Source organism: Notamacropus eugenii, chromosome 6, assembly GCF_028372415.1.
Source record: "Notamacropus eugenii isolate mMacEug1 chromosome 6, mMacEug1.pri_v2, whole genome shotgun sequence".
Taxonomy (NCBI): domain Eukaryota; kingdom Metazoa; phylum Chordata; class Mammalia; order Diprotodontia; family Macropodidae; genus Notamacropus; species Notamacropus eugenii.
In genome coordinates this window covers 195,239,900-195,248,389 of record NC_092877.1, presented here as the reverse complement: position 1 = coordinate 195,248,389, position 8,490 = coordinate 195,239,900, and the positions used below count along the sequence as shown (strand labels likewise).

General features: G+C 35.3%; 1 protein-coding gene across 10 annotated transcripts in view; it reads left to right on the top strand.

The window, feature by feature from the left end:
* The first annotated feature begins 4,336 nt into the window (after positions 1 to 4,336).
* The window catches only part of LOC140512539 (ankyrin repeat domain-containing protein 26-like), a 60,551-nt gene continuing 56,397 nt past the window's right edge, over positions 4,337 to 8,490 (top strand). For 7 of the 10 annotated variants that reach the window (XR_011969797.1, XR_011969792.1, XR_011969795.1 and 4 more), the window contains exon 1: positions 4,338 to 8,437. The gene's annotated coding sequence lies outside the window, so the exon portion shown is untranslated. Of the gene's footprint in view, positions 8,438 to 8,490 lie in introns of all 10 variants that reach the window. The other 3 variants (XR_011969798.1, XR_011969796.1, XR_011969799.1) reach the window with 2 other exon arrangements.

Here is an 8,490-nt window from a genome sequence, read left to right as displayed (position 1 = left end):
TTTGGTAGATATTTACATATGTGCCCATCTCCAACATGGCCCTAGAAAGACTTTCTAATCTCTTGATTCAAACTTTCAATGTGAGGAGATTTTCTGAGTTAGCTCCTAATATTTAATCCTGCCAGCTGGACCCTTTGGAATCTTAATGACCAGGACTTGTAATAATGAATTCATTCCACATTTATGAGATTTCTTTTTCAAATCAATTTACTCATTGCCTTGTGAGAAATTTAGTGTGGGTGTTCTGATTCTGTGTACTCTCATTTGAATGGGGATGAAACTGAGGAACAGAAAGCTTAAGTGACTTGAACATGCTAACAGAGCTAAAAGGAAAGTGTGATCATGTACTTTTAACCATGGTATATTACAGTATCTATCTGAAAGAGATGAACTATGTAAACCCTTCCGTGAAAGAAATGAGAAATCATAATGGCAGAAGAAAAAGTATTTAATTGTAGGTATATATTATTACTACCTGCAAAATAACCTTTCCAAAACAACGTATTTCAATTTCCTATAGACATTCAGGTGATAAGTGAACCACATTTTCCCTCATTTGTTCATTTGTAAAATAGGCTATCCATAGCTACATACATGAAATTGTTATGACAAGCGATTAAAGCTAAAAAAGTCAAGTTTTGTTCCTCAATTTTTATCATATAACTATATAAACACATTTTAGGTGCAAATATTTTTAAAATGCCATATCCAGTTTTAATAAACATAATTGCACTAAGGAATTTCATTGAAGATGGAGTATCTATGAAGTTTACCAATCAAGAAAATGTTATATTCTAGAATACAGAACTAAATATAAAGACAATTGAAGACTAGGAATTCTGAGAGATAAGAGCTATTCATAAATATGGTCATGGCAGATAACTGATTGTGTACAATGATTTTATGAAATGTATAGTAACCAATAACATTTTCTATAGCAGCCAAAATCATAGTATAAACATAAACTTATTGGTGTTAGAATTTTAAAAGTTTAAAACAACTGGGGATAGTCATAAGAAGAAAAATAAATTTTCATAAATTGCTATTATAAAGTACATATTTTTCTTCAAATACCCATTCTCCACCAAAAGACATTTATTTGTTGCACTCCATTTATGTTCCTCAAAAAACTGGTAAAATTCTTTATTCGATGGACAAGTGAAGTAGCGCCGCATCGCTTCACTTGTCACTAGACTTGAAATTGATGATCTCTTCACTTCGTTTGAACTTGCGGAGTTACGGAACTATTTACCTTAAACCATAAACCTTCATTGATTTTGGGTGAAGCTTAGAGTAGTAATAAATTGAGAACCTTTTCTTTCTTGAGTATTTTTAATCGTGAACCCTTTGCATACAAATTTCCTTACAAATCATATTGTCAAAGGGAACAGGACTCTTATCATGAAGTGTGAGTGGGTTAGAATTCTGATCCTGGGGCCTGGTAGTCATTTTCACTTCCCTAGAACAACATCTTGCTTTCTTGCCATTATTTCTTGCATTCTTGTGTTCACATTAATTGTGAATAACCCTAAATTCTTTGTCAGAATCACCCAATATTATGAGTTTTCTGCAACTTTGACAAATTATTATCTTCTGGAGTTGTGTATTCCCTAATTCTTTATTCTGATTACTTTGATATTTTAATTCAGGGTCGTGGGAGAAAAGCCATAAATTATCCCAAAACATTGAAATCCAAAATTCTTTTTTTCCTGCTCTCTGAATATTGATACTCAGTTTTCTTTTTTGCAACCATAAAATTTTAATTGTGTAATGTCATCTTCCTGCATAGTTCATCGTGGGTAATACCATGAACCAGGAATGACAAATGCACGCAAGTAAAGTTATTCTTCTCCAATGAGACAGTGCTGTAGTGTAGATAGATAAAGCAGGCAGGATTTAGGACTATGTGGTGTATTCCTGGCTCTTCCACAAATTAGCTCCTTCAACTCGTTGAATTTCATTTTCATTTAGTTTCCATTTACAAACAGAAAGTAAAGGGTTTGGAATGCCCTCTGAAATTCTATCCCTTCTAAAGTACTATGTTTCTGTGCTAATTTATTTTTTGATATTCGTGAAGTATTTTTTTTTATTTTGACAATAGATAATATGGCTAGTCAACTGCAATGATTTCCTTCATCATCTTCCCTTATAAAACATTTTATACTGTTTAAATACTAGTCTATAGCATGACATACAAGTGCTTCTTTAGTTGTGCATTTTTTAAATTCAAACACTCCTGTGACTTGGCGCCATAAGTGCATGAGAACTTTAATTCATAATTTGTACTCCCTTAGGTCATCAATACTGCTTCACTGCATTGCAGTGAATAAATAAGCCAGAGAAAAGAACCTCAATACTGCTATCAAAAGAGCCTTCAGCTTCTAAGCTGGAATTCTGACCTGCATAGTTGCTGGGGATGGAAGCTCAATTCTATGTGGACAGTCTCGGGCGGGTAAAGGTGGGAACTTCTAAATCTTAGAGTTCTCATGAGGCCCCCCATAAAACACCAGGGAATCGAGGAGTGAGACCGAGCAATCTTGTGTATTTCTGCCTCTGCCCGTGAGAAACGTGATGGGAGGATCATCCCCCTCGAGACTGTCCCGGATCTGGCCACACCTATTGTTATCTAACAGGCACGGTATTCAGGTGCAAACTATGTGGCTGGAGAGCTTAATTAGGATCAGGAAAGCCCGAAGGCTCTCTTAGCTCGGCAGGGGCCCTGACAGGACAGAAGGCTCCGTTTTTCCTCTCTTCGCTCTCCCCTCCCCCTCTCTCCCCACTTACACTTCTACTTCCAATCTCTTATTGTAAGATCTTTGCCTCCTTGGGAGATTCCTCGCTCCCTCCTAAGGAAGAGCTTCCCCTGCACTTGTAACCAGGACGCTGAATAAAGCCTAACCCTTGTTCGACTCTGGAAAGTCTCTTCTCTCATACGTTTATCCGGTTTGGCCAGCCGAAGACCTGTGATAGAGGTAAGGTAAGACTCGGGTAGCCCTCAGGCCTCTAGGCCTGGCACATAGTGACCACTTTCAAAGTCTCTTTAGCTTAAGGCTGAAGATAGAGTGCTATGTGCCCAGGAGCTGGAAAATATTCTATTATATTTAATATTTCAAATTAAGAGAAGCAGGCACATTCTCATTGGAAAAACACGGATCAAAGTCTGAAAAACTGGATTCAAATATCACCTGTGTGAATGTGAACAAGTCACTTGACATTCCTCAGCTGCATTTTTCTCACCTCTAAAATAATTGTGTTGGACTAGATATCCTCTGATATCCCTTCTAGCATTAGTTTATGTTTCCATTATTTTATTGAAAAAAAAGAATAGGGTCAGCACTTAAATGAAAAGTGGAATATTTCAGAACCAACATAGATGGTTAGGAAAGTTTGAAATTTACTGAAATGAACACGGTATAGGCATCTTAATTGTTTACTTCTTTATTCTTTTTCTAAATTTTGTCTGCTTTTCTTAATAACAGTGTGAATGACATTCAATTAGTGTTTAAATGTTTTGTTTTGTTTTTCTTTTTTCTTCGTAGTATTTTTTCCAACTGCATGTAAAGATAGTTTTCAACATTCAGTTTTGTGAAATTTTAAGTTCCAACTTTTTCTCTCTCCCTCACTTCCCTCTCCTCTCTCTTTATTAACATTTCATTTATAATTTTGCATGAATATTATTAGGGAAAGTGCTCTATAATTTTCTTTATCTATTTTGAGTCTTCCTGGTTTAAGTGTCAGTAGCAAATTTCTGTCATATAAGAAGTTTGGCGGGACTCCTTCTTCACCTGTTTTTCCAAATAGCATAAATAGTATAGGAATTAGTTTTTCTTCAAAAGTTTGGTGAAATTCACTTGCAAATCCATCTGGCCCTGGATATTTTTTCTTAGGAAGTTCATTGATTGTTTGTTCAATATCTTTTTCTAAAATGGGATTATTGAAGTATTTTCATTTCTCTTCTATTAATCTGGACAATTCATATATTTGTAAGTGTTCATCCATTTCACCAAGAGTGTCAGATTTATTGGCCTATAGTTGAGCAAAATAGTGCCTAATTCTTGCTTTAATTTCTTCTTTATTGGTGGTGCATTCACCATTTTAATTTTTGACTCTGGGAATAGGTTTTTCTTGTTTCTTATTTAATCAAGATAACCAAAGTATTATCTATGTTTTTGGTTTTTTCATAAAACCAATCTTAGTTTTATGTATGTGTTCATTGGTTTTCTTACTTTCAATTTTATTAAACTTTCTTTTGATTTCCAACATTTCTAATTTGGCATATGTTCGGAGATTTTTAATTTGTTCTTCTTCTAACTTTTTTATTTGCATGCCCAATTCATTGATTTCTTTCTCTATTTTATTCATTGTAAGCCTGTAGAGTATAACATTTCCCCTAAGAACTGCTTTGACTTCATCCCATGTTTTGGTGGGTTTTCTCATTATTGTCATTCTTTTGATAAAATTATTGATCATTTCTATGACTTTCTGTTTGACCAACTCAATCCTTCTGTGATTTACTTACATTTCCAGAGTCTAATTTCTGAGACATTATTTTCTTCAGTTAGCTTTTGTGCCTCCTTTTCCACTTGGCCATTTCTACTTTTAAAAGAGTTGCTTTCTTTAGTGGATTTTTTTCCATTTGCACAATTCTGTTTTTTTAATCAAAGATACTTACACATCATTCATGCTGTAAAGATGAATTAGAACCCAATCGAAAAACTCTGAGAATGAAGAACCAAAAAAAGAAGAACAAAATTGTATCCTTCTATCTGCATATTCTTTTCTTTGGTTTTGAATAGCATTTTCCAACATGAATCTTTTGAAATTGTCTTAGATACTTGTCTTGCTGAGAAGAGTTAAATCGATCGAAGTTTGTCATCATATAAATTTTCTGTTACTGTATGCAATGGTTTCTATTTTCTGCTCGCTTCACTAGCATCAGTTTGTGTATGTCTTTACAGGTTTTTCTCAAGTCTACCTGCTCATCAATTCTTATAGAATAAATTCTTACAAAATTCTTATAGAAAAATAGTATTCCCTTAGGTTCATATACCATAATTGGCTCAACCATTGCCAGCTGAAAGGTATTCCCTCAATTTCCAATTATTGCCAACACAAAAAGAGTTGCTATAAATAGTTTTATTCACCTACAGTTTCTCATTTTTATGGTCTATATTACAAACACTGGAGTCAAGGAGGTTAAGGGAGTGGAGAAAGATAATAGTGTTCTATGAAATTGAAGAGGGACGGAGCATAGAAATGGGTATTGGTTGAAGAAGGACGGTTTCATAGTTCTGATGTCCCTGCAACTGAGGCAGGTAGGGTACCACAGGAGACATTAGAGCAAGAGGATGGCCTGGTTATGTGCTTAAAGAAAAATATATCATGCCTTTATATAGAATGGACTAGAGAAGGTAAGAACCAGAGATGAGAAGACCAGTCGGTAATTTATTGCAAAAAATAATTTTAAGTATTTATATTTCTTTTTTCTCCCCTTTCTCCCCACTTCTCTTACAGATTTATTTGAAGAATTAGTTTTAGATGATCTAGATGTCATTTATGGTATTGTACTTTTCCCCCTTTTTACAAATATGAGGATGAATGAATTTTTAAAAATCACAGCTAATAGAAGACATTTCCTGTAGTCTTCAGGTTTTTACATTTCTGTTCTGAACACCATTTTTCAAATTGTATTTTTATGGTTCCTAGCTTTTTTTCTGTATTGCATGAAGGCAATAAATCCAGTTATAATGTATTCTCCCAGTTCAAGTTAATAATCACTAAGCAACTGTTATGTATCCTGTGCATCTCAAATGTCTGCTGTGTTACTGTAGGGTGAAATGATAAAAACAAACATTCCTTTACCTCAAGGAATTTACTTTCCATGAAGCGATACAACATGCAAACTATGTCTGGAGTAAAGGAGGTAAGGGAGAAGGATAATTGTGCTTCAGGAAAATTGAGGGGGGAAGAGGATGAAAAAGGATAATAGTTGAGGAAGGAAGATTTCACAACTCTGATGCTCTCTGAGTGGAGTCAGTAGGGTACCACAGAAGGTTTTACAGGAAGAGAATGGCCAGGTAAGTACCCTAAGAAGATTACTTTTTGACTTTGTGTTGAAGGGACCAGAGAAGATAAGAACCAGAGATGAGAATATCAGTTAGTAATTTATTGCAAGAATTCAGGTAAAAGTTCATGAAATAGGAGGTGGATTTAGGAATGAAGGAACTGGAGAGGATGACAGATGTTATATAGAGGTAGAATTAAAAGGACTTAGTAACTTTCGGATCTCTGTGTCTACATAAACACACACACACACACACACACACACACACACACACACATTTGTGGAATGAAAGAAGTGTTAAAACATAGAGCCAGACGACTGAGAAGACGGCCTGTTTTTAACAAAGATGAGCAATATTAAAGGATTGATGACTTCAGAGACAGAGATGAGAAGACAGGAAATGATGCGTTCAGATCTGTTCATGTTGAATTTTAAGGTTCAGGAGGAAAAACAGGCTGAGAGATCCAGGAGCCAGCCCTAAAATATGCTGCCCGGAACTAAGCACAGTATTCAAGCAGAGGTCAACCAGACTAACATCTCCTTTGCTCTGAACATGATCTCTATTTTAATGAAATCTAAAATTGCTCTAGCCGTTATGGCTGCTATATTGAATCATGTTGAGCACATAGTTGAACGAATTGCAAGAAAGGGAGATGAAAATGTATCTAGCCATACTACTTGTGTCTTGTGCTTTAACTTGCGTTTGTCATTTTGTCCACAAAGAAGACATGAGAGAATTTGCCAAATGTTTTGCTGAAATTCAGGTAAAGTATAATGAGAATAATCCTGCGGTCAGTCAGTCTAGGCCCCTGGTCAATACGTGAAGAAAGTCTCTTATAAGCTGTTCTCATCACATCCCAATGAAATTAGGAGAGTGGCAAAGAAATACTATGGAGGAAGATTATCCCTGAGGCATGGGATTTTAGCAGTTCCTGAGGTTATGTAAGGTCAAGAAAGAGGAAGACTGAGAAGAAGGTTGTAAGACTTAGTAGTTAGGAAACCATTGATAATCTGGGAGTAAGCACTTTCATTAGTGTTACACCAAAACGCGATAAAAGGTTTTAAGGAGTGAATATAAAAAAGTTTAGAAACGAGATAGTGAAAAGGAGAGGAGATATTGGATGCCATGACTAAGGGAAGGATGGAAGAAAACTTAAACACCCAGAAAATTAAATATTTATTACATATACTGGTGTTTATCCCTTTCAGGCATCGTTGTCCTTTATTTGCACTTTTTGAACCTAGTATAAAATAGCCATATCATATTTGAAAAGGGAACAATTAATATCTTTAAACTGGCATTTTCATGCTGAATTTGTAATGCATATTGAAAGCTAAAAGCTTAATCTTCAAGAAGTTAGCATATTCATGAAAAAGCGTATCTTCTAGTCAAATTAAAGCAGTTCAAATTATAAAAAATGATGCGACTGTACTTCGTACATTTTTTAAACTATAGTAATTGAAAGGATCATAATTGTAAGCATGTTCTCCAGAAAAAAAATTTTAGCACTGTGGATAGAGAGCTGGCCTCAAAGGCAAAGAGACATGGTTTCGAGTCTCATCACTGACACACACTGATTCGGTAACCCTGGGCACGTCTCTTAACTTCTAAGTGCCTAAGGAAACTGTCTAAGACTATAAGTTGCAGATATGGAACCAGCCTCCATTATTAGAGGGAAGTTTCCTTACAGGAGCATTCTCTATAAATTAATGACAGGATAAAAAATCTTAGGTTCAGAGTCGATTTCCAAACCCTAAGCAGTTTGAAAAGTCAAAAGTCAAAAGCATGTTATTTTTAAAAGGTTATCTGAAAAGACAAGCCTTTCCTGAAGCATCGTATTAAGAAATTCTTTGAGACTACACATGGAGATAAATCTTGATGAGGGAGTAAGAACTGGTAATTGAGAAAGGGAGGATAGGCTCCAAAAAAGAAACCTTTATTGGGAGTATTTTTCCACACGTTACAAAAGAGATAAAATACATGACACATGAATTAAAAAAATAAAATCATAAAGCTAGGTAGTAATTTGAATGACATCCTGGGGTAACTTTAAATAATGCATCAGGTGGATAAAATGGATGTACTATTTAACTCCACCATTTCCTTTTCAGATGCATCTGCCATTAGTCGTCGGAAAAAGGAGAGCTACAAATACTCTAAGGATAGGACTTGTAATGTCAATCATCCGTGCCACTCACTGCCAGTGATGAAAGAACACTCAGGATCCAATGAGTTTAGAGTGTCTCCTGTAAAAGAAGATAAAGCAGCTGGAGCTGAAAGTGGCCCTGAGAATGTGTACAAGATTGTGATTCCAGGAGCAAAACCAGTCACTCAGAAACAGGGTGAGCCACAGCTCCCTCTAAAAATAGAAGGTAAAGAAGCTAATGAAGAGGCCTGTACAGTTAACATTATGAATTTCCCATGG